General features: G+C 42.6%; 1 protein-coding gene across 10 annotated transcripts in view; it reads left to right on the forward strand.

The window, feature by feature from the left end:
• The first annotated feature begins 3,663 nt into the window (after positions 1-3,663).
• The window catches only part of LOC123284050 (sodium/hydrogen exchanger 9B2), a 55,161-nt gene continuing 46,084 nt past the window's right edge, over positions 3,664-12,740 (forward strand). For 5 of the 10 annotated variants that reach the window (XR_011500259.1, XM_070503462.1, XM_070503468.1 and 2 more), the window contains exon 1: positions 4,284-4,408. The gene's annotated coding sequence lies outside the window, so the exon portion shown is untranslated. Of the gene's footprint in view, positions 3,783-4,252; positions 4,409-6,643; positions 6,799-12,740 lie in introns of those variants that run through there. The other 5 variants (XM_070503463.1, XM_070503465.1, XM_070503471.1 and 2 more) reach the window with 5 other exon arrangements.

Raw genomic sequence — 12,740 nt, forward strand, 5'->3', positions numbered from 1 at the left:
CCACTGCGCCACCGGGCCAGCCCCCCAGTTTCTTCCTTAATGGCTATTGTATATTTTTAAATGGCTTACAACTGTGAAGGCAGAAACTACATTTATAAGGAATAGAGCACAAGAATATCCCCCTATGTTATGTCTTGAAATGTTACATGCCCTGGAAACTAACGTGTGAGCAGAAAGAAGGAAAAGGGAGCAGGCAGGAGAGAGGTGTGTCACTGGCCACTTAGCTCCTCTTTACAGTGATTTGGTGCACATGAGGTGGTTGATGAATGTGGCAGATAGAAGGGTTGAAATGTTTTAGTGACAGAGCAGTTACTACTTGTCAGAACTATTACAACAGCTGTTAATAGCTGGGGAAATTGCTAGGCATTTGATTAATGGAGCATACATTGGCTTTTGTGATTTCTCTGAATCTATATCTTCAGAAGAGCTCACTTGATTTTGAGGTACTGCTGATAAGCTAAATTGTCCTTGTTTAGCCAGAACTTAAGTTACCAAATATTTAGAAATGTTCTGGCTTGAAATGTGCAACAAAAGGACCATTGGCCTTTTAGAGGAGACCAGAGGAGTCCATATATAAAACAGAGAACTTGCCTTTTTAAAAAAACTTGAGGGAATTGGGGTTGTTTCTTGATAAACTGATTTATCTGCTTTATATGATCCGTTTTCATATATTGAACTTGGGGCCAGTCTGGTGGCGCAGCAGTTAAGTTTGCAGTCTGCACTTTGGTGGCTAGGGGTTCACTGGTTTGGATCCCAGGTGTGGACCTATGCACCGCTTGTCAAGCCATGCTATGGCAGGCATCCCACATATAAAGTAGAAGAAGATGGGCATGGATGTTAGCTCAGGGCCAGTCTTCCTCAGCAAAAAAAAAAAAAAAAAAGAGGACGATTGGCAGTAGATCTTAGCATAGGGCTACTCTTCCTTAAAAAAAAAAATTTCTGTTCTTCTATTATGATGTCTTTCCTTCTTGCCTCTTCCATTGTCTCAGGCTTTAGATGAGTCTAAAACTAAGAACACAAATTTGAGTCTTTATTATCCATGTTTAAGTTAAAAGACTGTTAAACCTCTACCACAAGGATCACTTCACCTTGAATTCTTTAGAAAATGAAAAATTCTGTGGGGAAAAAACAGTAATATTTTTAACTCCTTTAGTTTTACACAGATTTAGATGTCTGAAGTTAGTATAGAATATTTTTTTGTAGTTCAATAGATAATTATTAGTATTCACATAAATTTTAAAAACACATTTAGCATGCTCCAGTTCGTGGAATTACCTGTGTATGTTGACCAACTAAATATACACCATCTTTTAAAACAATTCTATTTGTAAATTGACACCACCACTTTATGACTGACACACTTGATTATGTTCAAAAGTTTATTAGTGGCATAAAACTCAGCTAGTTTAGAATAGTTCTGAGTCTCAAAATTAAAGTGTACTATTTTAGCCTCGACTTTATCCTAATTTGGAGAATGGGTATATATCACCAAACTGCTTAATTTTCTGATTCTGAGACCAAATACCTAATAGCCCCTGCGTAGAATGTGATACATGCTCAAACACCAGCTAGAGGCCACTTAGCTCTGGATCACAAGAACACTCAGAAGTTTTAAATCACCCGAAACTTAATTCTAATTTTCCTAAATTCTGTTTGTTAAGTGAAGTTTCCTGTTACCAGGAGAGTAAATTGTTTAGTTATCTCAGTCATACAAAAATTGAAGAAACACAACCTGTGTTAAACCTGGCTAATTATTGGGTCTCCTTGTGTTTATCACTACAGTCTGCCTACATCACAGGTAATCCTGTCATCATTGATGGAGGCTGGAGCTTGTGATTCAGGATCTCCTTGCTGGGAAGGCAGGCCCTTCCTATACACTGTAAACCCGGCTATGAAGAAAACTCACTCATCATCTCTTTCCTATTAATGGAATATTAATGAAAACAAGCCCTTTTTAAGGATGTCATTGTTCACAAGAATTTGATTCTTTAAATATATTAATCTCTTTTGAAATCATTGTAGCTTAATAACATCACTGCAAAAGAATAGTTTTTAAAATAAGCCTCAATTTGTAAGCATATAAAATTAAAATATGAAGGAAAAAAGTAAGTTTTTTAAAAGAAAAGTGTATTCATTTCTATTTCCCAATATTCAGATGTTTTTGTTCAGGTCTGCATTGGTCTGTATGTGGATACTAATTTAAAATTTTTACACCGTTATAAATGAACAGCAAAGGTAGGAAGGAGTTTGGCTTCACTAACTTATGTTAAAAGAACTATAGACTATTCAGAACTATATGTTGGTCTGTTATATAAAATAAAAATAATCATCAGGTGTTTATACTTAATGGATGTTAGCACTTGGAATTAAGTACTATTTTCTTAGTCTAACTAAAAGATCTTTATTAAAATAAACAATGACATTTGACATGAGCCTAAGAAACATAATAGTTAACTAACGCAGTGATGCAGGCTTGGCGAGCCGAGGAGTCAAAAGAAAGATTTCTTGGACTCTCGAGGTCTGGCAGAAGTGCTCTTTTATTAAGAGAATAGCATGGAGTAGCATGGGGACAGGACCCATGGACAGTGAAGAGCTGCAGGCATGGGGACAGGACCCAGGGGCGGTGAAGAGCTGCAGCATGGGGACAGGACCCAGGGGCGGTGAAGGGCTGCAATGGGTTGAGGGTAGGGCTAAATTTATAAGGCATAGGTATGTGAGTTATTTCTTTACAAGACAAAGGAAAGATCATGAAAAAAATGTTAAAATGGTGTCTTTGCAGGTGGCGTCTGGTTATTGGGTGGTCCTAGAACTTTGGGTAAGAATCAGATCAATGAGGTCAGGATGTCCTGTGCTTCCCGGAGGATGATGTAGATCGGTATGTAGGCCAGGACGCCTTGGGCTTCTCTCCAGCGGGCAGCCTTGATCTGCATCAGCAGTATCATCAGTTTGAGGGATATTTTTTAGATTAAGTATAGATTTCTTCACCAAATTCCAGGATAACAGACAGGAGGATATAAAACTTAGAAATAGTCTCTGGATAAATAAATATAAATGAATCATATAACAGGAAACAAAACTAAAGAAAATAAAAGTTCCAAGAAAAAGTTCAAGTAAATTCATGTATGAGAGAGTACTAGGAAGTTTTTTCTTGTTCTTTTAGTTTTAGCGTTTTGTGTTTGTTTTTTATTTGTAGCTACCTCAAAAGACCAAATGGTATGATGCACATATAGATAATAAATGAGCAGTCTTTTCTCTTAGAATGTTAATTAATATTAACAAGGAAATTTTTAATGGACAATGAAAGGATAACATTTTGTTATAATAATTGCAGTGGATTCTAACATTAACTCATGACCCTCAGGGTCAGTTCTCTCAGAGCTAACTGTGAACTATAAAACAGTGTCAACAATAAAAGTAAACTGGAGCCCAAAAGTTCATGTTCTCTAAAGTAAGGTTAATTAATCAGGTTGATGGATCAATGAGGAGCATATGACTGAAAGAAAAGGAAAAATACATTTCACTCCTGTGGTAAGAGGAAGCTGGATGTCACCAGAAGCCTTTCAAGCTTTAGGGAGGAAGAGTCAGTGTAGGAAAATAACCATTGTAGACGGCCTGAGCCAGGTCATGGGACGGGACTTGGGTTCCTCCATCCTGTCCACAAAGGAGCACCTGAGAGACGAGGAGGAGCGGCTCCTGTCTGCTGGGGATGGTCCTGGACACTGTCTGTCTCGCCTGAACAGCGGTGATTAAAACTGGCAGTTGCTTAAAGGAGTAAAAAACAGGCAAGAAATTCTTTATTTCTGAAGGACATGGAAATGCCCCGGAAGGGGCGCGCGCCCAGGCTCACACTCGGGTGGCGGGGTCGATCAGGGAAGGCAGACCCGAAGCGGAAGGGAGGGGAGGGGAGGGGAGGGACGCGGGCTGCCGCCGGCACCGCAGCATCCACGCGGGCCAGCGGGAGGCTCGAGCCAACACGCGGCCGAGGGGACGAGCCGCCCGCCACGCCGCTCGCTGCAAGGGTCCTGTTCTCGCGGCGCCTCGGAGAAGACGCGCCGCGGTGCGCCCGGAGCGCGCGACGGCCCGGCCCGGGAACCGGGCTCCCCGCCGCGGGCTGCCGGCCCGCCCTCCCCGCGCGGCCTCGCCCGACCCTTCCCGCCGGCTCCCCGCCCGCACAGCGCCTAAGGCCGCCAGCGCCGCGCCGCCGAGCCCTGGACCCGTGGAGGCCGCGGGCCCGCCCGGGTCTCCCGCGCCGAGAGGGCGGGGCGCCGCCTGGGGCGATGCGTGCGGGCGCCCGCCCGGCCGTCCCTGGGCCGCGGCGCAGCCGGGTCCCCCGCGGGCCCGCCCGTCCCTGAGCCGCGGCGCAGCCGGGCCCCCCGCGGGCCGCGAGCTGGGCCCCCGAGACACCAGGGTAAGCGGAACCGGCGGGGCCTCAGGGCTTGCGGGCCGGGGGCGCGGAGGCGGGCGCGGCCCTGGGGTGCGTGGCTGTGTGCGCGCTCACTTGTTAGTTGTTGCTGCCGTGGGTTTCTCTCGTTTATTTTAGTTCTTAAAACAACCGGAGGGTGTGGCTCCTGTGGGCCGAGGTGCCGCTGCGCCCAGACGCCGCCGCTGGAGCCGGCACCACTGTCGAGTTGGGGGCGGCCGTGCTGCCCGGGCCTCCCACGGGGGCGTCAGCGGCCCTGCAGCCGGCGGTGCGGGCTCTGCCGCCGGGGCTGCGTGAGCGCTGCGGGGCGCGGAGAGATGCTCCTCTGCCTTCTGGCTCTTCTGGCCGCTCTATGATCAGATCGCCACGAGAGACTCTAACGGGAGAAGGAAAGCCTAATAGCGTGTGTACACGAGAGAAACCCAGGAAAACAAGTAACTTGCCAAAATGGCCGAGGCCCTCGCCTTAAATGCCATCCTCAGCTGAAGACAAAAGATGTTGGGGGTGGGGAGAGCCAGGGGCTTCAGAGGGTAGGAAGGCAGTTCACAGGTAGGAGAAAAGGAGCAAACATTTGGAAAACAAGTGTTTGGCCACGCAGAAACAGAAGACAGAGGGGAGCCCAGCAAACAGGCTTTTCTAGGCTCCTCCCGCTCTACTGCCTCGTTCTTGTCACACCAAGGTGACATAGCTCGCTTCCTGAGACAGGTTTTTGTATCACTTTTAGGCGCTTAAAGTGAAGGTAACAAGAAAAACCTCTGAGTCTTTTTTTTCTTACAAATAATCCTAAAATAATGTTCATGTTGAAAGAACACATTTTGGGGTCACACATTTTGTTCCGCTTCAGTACACTCTGATGCTTGCACAACAAAATTGCCCGAGAACGCATTTCTCAGAACTATCAACATGTCAAGTGACTGTACTTCCCAGGCAGCAGCCTGTTATCTCACCCTAGAAGCTGGTGTACTTGTTGCCCTAGAAGATTAACAGCAGGAAGCCACATTTCCTTTAGCCTCCGGTCAAGAAATGGATAACATGAGTGGATAGAGAGAGGCAGATACCCTACTGAGACAAGTCAACCTCTGTTTCCACTGAAAGACTAAAAGCCCTTTTCAACCCCACTCCATCTCTCTAATGGGGCCTCCGCCTGAAGTTATTGCTGCTACAAAGTGCTCTCGTGAAATTCTAGTTTACTGTTTCTCTCCAAGTCAAGAATGTAACGTTTCAATTCAGCAAGTACCCGTGTGTCTTCTCTGGGCCACGCAGGCATGGGGACAGGAGATACAAATATGAATTAAATAAAGTTTCTGCCATTCAGTAACTCAAAATCCAATGGATCAGAATATACCTAACAAAAAATTAGGTAGTGGATTCATGGTATGCTAATGATGTGAGCAAAGTGACTGAATCGCATAATATATTTTCCAGCATATTTTGCCTGTATTTTTATTTTTTAATTTTTTCCTTTTTTTAGGATTTCCCTAGAAGGCATTGTAGAATAAGTGGGAAAAGGTCGATGATGTAGGTCTGAGCCCTGGGGCCTACACCAAAAGTTGCTATCCTGGATGTGGAAGTTTGGCCCTCACATCCATTCCTGCTTGCTTCTTGTATGCCTCTTTGTACAGGCGAAACTGGAAAGCTAAAGTATTTCCTAGACTCCCTCGCAGGTAGAGTTCTGGATGTAAAATTAGCGTCTGGCAAGTAGATGACTTGCCTGAGATTTCGAAGGCAGGGATGAGGCAGAGGCATCTCCCTGCTATTTTTGGCGAATTTCTGTTGACAAGGACGGTGCAGGAGATGCGAGTGTCCAGTCTCCAGAACTGTGGGTGTTGGGAGGGCCTTACAGCAGCAGGGACAGCCAGGTCAGCGTTGTCGTGTTGAAGCACCAGCTCTCTGGCTGTCCGGAGGTGGTTGAGGGAGGTGGGAAACATCTTCTGTGTTCTCTGTCCAGGCAGCTTCCAGATCCCAGCCTCTCTGGGTCTCAGCTACAGTGTTGTTCTTGAACGCTGTAGTCCCTGTGGGGTCTCCTGATTGAGGCAAAAATAGTACATTCCCCAGTGGTTCAGTTACTAGTGTTCTAGAAGTCCTTCCTGGAGGCCCAGCGTAGACCCTGCTCTCTAGCCCTTTCAACAGTTCACTCAATTCCCTGTAGAATCTCTTTCTGCTTAAAATACCTGGAGTGGTTTCTATTTTCTGCGCTGACTCATTAATATGTTTGCTCTGTAGCCTCCAAGAGTCATCTAAACCTAATCTCTTCAGTTTCTTTTGATGGGAAGTGAAGACATGAGATGAGGCCCAGGGGCCTGCAGTGATCTGATGCCTTCAGCTGGGCTGTGCCCTCACCGGGTGCTGCAGACCCCACATTGAGTTTATCCCTGAAGGTATTTGAGTTTGTTACGCATAGACTAGATTATCTCTGACATCTCTTGCTGTACAAATATAATGTAAACGCCTTCTTCATTTAAAACATTTACAGAATGTATTCTGTAACAAGAAATTGTTGAGTATCTGGTTCATGCCCAACTGTTTCCTAGTCCTATTGATAATTGATAGGCTGCTCACAGACCCCAATGATAGAACAGATGTTTCCTCTAGGGGAAAGGGTTTACATCTTTTGCACACAAAGCCTAGGAACACAGTATGTGGGGAATGGAGCTGCCTGTATATGCACTTGTGTGAGGCGGTGGTGTTCTCAGTGTTTTTAGAGTCATGTATCCTGCATGTTAAAGAAAGCACAATTATGATAAGTTCTAAAGAGTTTTTAACAGCTTTATAAAGTTATTAAAGATATCTTGTTGATATCATAAAAGCTCTTTGCCTTTTTCGAAATCCATTCCTTTATTTTTCTGTGGTTTACATGAAGGACTGAAAGGTTTGAATTTACCAGTGTCCCTTCAGCACATGTATGCTTTCTTCTCAGGGAAAATCCTATAAAAGGAGGAGAAAGCATTGAGGGGACTATTTTGGGACTGCATGATGTACTTAGTACTTTTTTAAGATTTTCTGTGACATAGGCATTTTCACCATTTTACTGATGAAGAAACTTATCTGTACTGGTTAAGTAACTTGCCCCAAATGGCCCAACTAGGAGGCAGTGACACAGGATTTACAGTAAGGATTAATCCCATTGTCCTCTAACCACTCCGCATCTTGCCGTTTATGGTGTAGTTGATGCAGATATACACAGAGTTCCCTACAGACACATTCTCTTTCACCTCTCATCCTTTAATCCTGTGGTTTCTCTGCCTGTACTGGTCTTTATTTTCTTCACAAGAGTGGGTCCTCTTTCAAGGCTTGACCCCAGCCAAGTAGGCAATACCTCCTTTCTCCGTTTAACTATGTGACTGTACTTCTCACATCACAATTAAATTACCTTGAGGTAACACTAGCTGCTATAACAGATAAACTCAAAATCTCAGTAACAACACAGAGGCAGCTTATTTCTCCCTCATGGAAAGTTCAATCAGGTGTTCAGCTAGTGGCCTTCTACTCAGTGATTCAGGAACCCACACTCTTTTTATATTATGGCTGTGCCATCCCCTAAGACCGTCGAGTCCTTAGTTTCCAGGCAATGGACAGGAAAAGAGAGGGTATGTGGAAGACTGCATGAGAGGTTTCTTACAAGTGAAGAGTAGAAGTAGCAGACATTGTTCATGCCCACGTCCTGTGGCCAGAGCTCAGTAACATGCCACACTGACTTGCAAGAGAGGCTAGGAAATGTCAAATACCTGTGTGCGCAGGCAGCAGGGGAAACTGGTTTGATGAACACATATCAGTCTCTGTGCCTCCCTTAAAGAATAGAGACTGCATCTCTGTCATCTTGGTATCTTATCCAGTGAAAGTCTGATGAACGTCACTGATTTTGAAGTGATGGGGTTGCTGTCTTATGTGCCCCAAATTGAAACTTACTACATTCTATTATGGTTGCTTAAGGAATGATCTGTCATTCTCTGATTAGGTTTTAACCTCTGAGTAGAGGAACTATGTCAGACTGTTTACTTTTGAATCCCCAGCACAAGGACTAGAACATAGCAAGAGCTTAATAGATGTTTGTCAAATAAGTGAGTGAGTCCTCAGAGAGAAGAAAGAGGGACAGAGCTAGTCTATGTGGAGTTAGGAAATACTAATTGAGAAGGTGACTTGTAAGTTAAATGTTGAATGACTGATAGAATTTTACCAAGTAGAGAGAGCAAAAAGGAAGTGCAGGCAGGGATGGTAGTGGTGTTGTGTTACTGTTTTGTTTGTTTCATGGGTAGAAATTTAGAAAACAATCACATGTTTATAAGCCCAATTTTTTTTAATTCGATATTCAAATATTACAAATGAACTTCAGGGATGGGGAGGGAAAATATACAACTTTACAATGTATATGATCTCTATTGACTAAAAGGGTGGTCCTAAAAACCTTGGTATTGGTCTTTAGCTACTAAAATTGTTATTTTCGGTTTATTTGTTGAGATATATCAATACAAAGGCAGTGTTCTGGTTGTGTGTCCTCTGAAGATTTTGCACCATGTCAAGAAGCTAGGGAGATAGATATGTGTGAGCCAAAGGTCCCTCATCACTGCTCCTCATCAGAACTTCTCAGAGCTGGCTCTGCGTCAGAATCACCTGTTGGATTGGTTAGGGTGCTTTTGGCTGCAAGTAACAGGATATTTGGCCAAAATTACTTTCAAAAATACAGGTTTAATTTTTCCCACACAACAAGATGTCTGAAGGTAAGCGCGTCCAGGGTTTGTTCGGTCCCCAGTGATATCAGGCTCTAGGTCACTTTCTATGAGCCAATCTTGCCTTTTTCTTCATGGGTGAATGATGGCTGCTAGAGTTCCAAGAAACATAGTGCCCCTCCACAGCTCCATTTCCACACACACACACACACACACACACAATTTAAAGGCACAAAGAGGAGAGGGTTCTCTTGCTTCCCTGTCTTTTTATTAGGAGTCTTACCCAGTGGCCTCCAATAGCCTTGCTCACAAACTTCATTGGACAGAGTGAATTACGCTCAGCTCTGAACCACCAGCCGGCAGAGAGGAATGGTGTTAGAGAGATTGATTTAGCCCAGTCGTGATTTACCCCTTGGGGTGGAGGAGGGCCCCACCGGCATGCCTGAGCAGTGGTTTTAGGTAGTTAGTAAGTCCTGTCTGCCACACTTGGGGGGTTCAGTCTCTGGAGATTCTGATTGTAGTAGGCCTAGAAATAATATTTTAAACTTTCAATTAAATGCTTTTTTCCTAGGTGAGGAGAGAGATTACAAAGGAGAAAAGCAAGTACTGGGTCCTTTCTTACCTAGGGATAATTTCCTTTCATTCATATCTCATTATACAGTGTTTTACTTTACGTGTCTGTATCAGTTAACCAAACAGCAGAGCAGTTGTTTTTCTCTGATAACTTGGTCCCATGTGGTTGGCACGCTAACACTTTCAGATGAGGTCGTTCTTGTTCAGGGAAACATTCTCAGTCGTTTCAGTACTTATTTATCAAGGACATTTTAAGCCCTACTCTTCACTTGATCTGAATTCGTCACGGCTGGGCAGTGCTCCTTTTGGAAAATGAGCCTTAGATCAGAGTTGGTTAGCAGGACCCAGGAACTGGAAGGTTTCTGTATGTTCTATATAGAAGTACTGCGTGAGACTGAGAACCCCCCCTTTCAACACGTGAATGGATAAACCCCGAAGGTAGGTGATGTTTATCATTGCAATCATTATAGAAGGCTTCATGAACAGTCCTGGAGATGCTCCTTCAAATGTACGAATACAGCACATATTGTACTCCAGCAATATATGTAAATTCTCAATAAGAACATCCCAGTAAATGTTGGACAGTCCATATCACAGACAACAAACAACAGGAATAATCAGCCTTTATCCATGTAATGATCTTTTAGCAGTAATTCAGTCGATAGCAGTAAGCCTTTGGACATTTGCAAATCATAGTTCTTTTATTTCCTCTGAAATATTACTGAAAGCACTTTTTTTTTTTTAAGGAAGATCAGCCCTGAGCTAACATCTGCCTCCAGTCCTCCTCTTTTTGCTGAGGAAGGCTGGCCCTGAGCTAACATCCATGCCCATCTTCCTCTACTTTATATGTGGGACGCCTGCCACAGCATGGCTTGACAAGTGGCATGTCGGTCCGCACCTGGGATCCAAACTGGGGAACTTTAGGCCACCGAAGTGGAACGTGTGAACTTAACCACTGTGCCACCAGGCCAGCCCGCAGAAAGCACCTTTAAACATTTAGATTAATAAGATAACCTGAAAAAGAGAAGGCTGATTTAACAAACATCTCCTCTATGTGAAAGCGTGTTTACAAAAGGGTTTTAATTGTGCTTCACTTGCCAGAAGGAGCAGGGCAAGTGATAGGCTCCTTCAGCTCCACCTTTTCTCTGTCCCATTTGTTGGGTTTCAGGAAAAGGTTTCATTTGGTGAAAGATTTTTGGCTTAAGAAATATTTGAAAACTGCTGTAGAAGATTCTAGGCAGTTCTCCATTTTCTTAACCACAAAAACAAAAATGACCTTAAATTGTAGCGGGTGGGATTAAGTTACCTAAAGTCAAATGACGAGATTCTATCTCTGAAAAATAGTGTTACCAAGGAAAGCTGTATTCCTTTTCTCTAAAGCTTTAAGAATTGCATAAATTTTTTCAATGTATTTTAAATTGCGTAAGAAAGTCTTCTTGTAAAAATCCTAACAGTACAGAAATATAGAGAATGAAAATGAAATTTCAACCTCTTCAATTCCATTTTCCACCCCAAAGGCAACTACTATTAACAGACCTTTTTTCTCTATTTACATCCATACTCATATACAGAACTGCTCATCTTCTTGATGTGCAGTTTTCTCTCAGGTTTGGAGGAAAGACTAAGGAAACTGTTCAGGTCCACAGCTCTATGATTTTGGTGGCATATATCCATAATACTGGAAAGCAAAGCTCAAATTGAGCCAAGATTGTTTCTAAGTGTTTGGGTCAGTCCTGTAGGAAATTCTGTATACTAAGAATGCTAGAGAGTCAGCAGCCGTTGGCGTGTGTATGCAGGTGACACCTGACCTACTGACCTACATGCAAGTGGACAGGCAGATGGTCTTAGCAGCCACGTCCCTGGGCTCAGGTCAAACCTCCTTCTTCTATTGAAATCTGTATTTGAGTCACAGAATTTGATTAAATTCATGTTATTTACTGAATTTATGAAATCTATAAAATTTCACCATTTGACACAGGATAGGTTTTTTTTCCTAATATAGTGTACAGGTTGTGATATCAGTCTGAATAAGGCACTACCTTGATGGAGAAGCAGAAAAAAACTTGTTTCTGTGTATAGGCGCTTTTATCTAAAATATCTTCCGAGTTCTCAGTGTAATTTTCTGATAAACAAAAATCTCTCAAAGCCTCTCAGCTTAACTGGATTTTTTTAAAAGAAAACCTCCTTAATTCTTAGAATCTTAAGACATGGTTAAGTGGCAAGGTGTCAGCCAGTTAACTATTAATTGAGAATATGTAAATAATATTTGTCATGAGAATAGGACAAAAGTTCTTGTTCCATTCATTTTGTCACCAATGTTGTACAACCATTTAGGTTAGTACAATTTTTTATTCATAATAAACTCTATTAACATTTCTAACAATGGGAAAGAGTAAAGCTGAACATAATACAAGGTAGAAAATAAAAATATTTGTATTTGCTTGTAGAAGATGTTTTCAAACTTCTTGTGGAATGTGTTTTCAAACTTAGAATTAACTATGAGTATATATGAGTGGGATTTTAAATAAAATATTATAGCAAAAATGTAAAAATATAATGTAGTGATTTGGTAGAGATGCATGAAGTCAATGATACAGATTAAAGAACCAACTCATTTCACAAGTTTTTACACGGTTTTACTGTGAGGCTTGGCTGACATTGGCTATTAGTTGAAAAAGTTACTTAGCTTCTCTAGGCAGTAGTTTTCTCATTTGAATGTTAAAGAGATTAGACTAGGATATTTCTAAAGACCTTTCCAACTTTTTTTATACCATTACCCTGTGATTCTTAATTTCTTGGAAACCACCTAGTTTCTCTGAATTTCCCCACTTTTTCATTTTTCCATCCCAGATACTCAGCATCTCAGATGCTTAACAGCTCTTAAAACTTCCCTGGGACTGAGGACTTCAAAAGTCTTCCGTGAACACAATGAAAAAATAATTAAGGTCCATTAACTAGAGTATTTTATTTAACCAACATTGTTTAAAAAAAGAGCATTTCACTTAAATTTATTTTTTGGATAACTGACACCTATTTTATTGAATACCAGATTTTTGCTTATTTTAACATTCTCTTTAAAGAAA

This window comes from Equus asinus, unplaced genomic scaffold (genome assembly GCF_041296235.1).
Source record: "Equus asinus isolate D_3611 breed Donkey unplaced genomic scaffold, EquAss-T2T_v2 contig_193, whole genome shotgun sequence".
Lineage (NCBI taxonomy): Eukaryota > Metazoa > Chordata > Mammalia > Perissodactyla > Equidae > Equus > Equus asinus.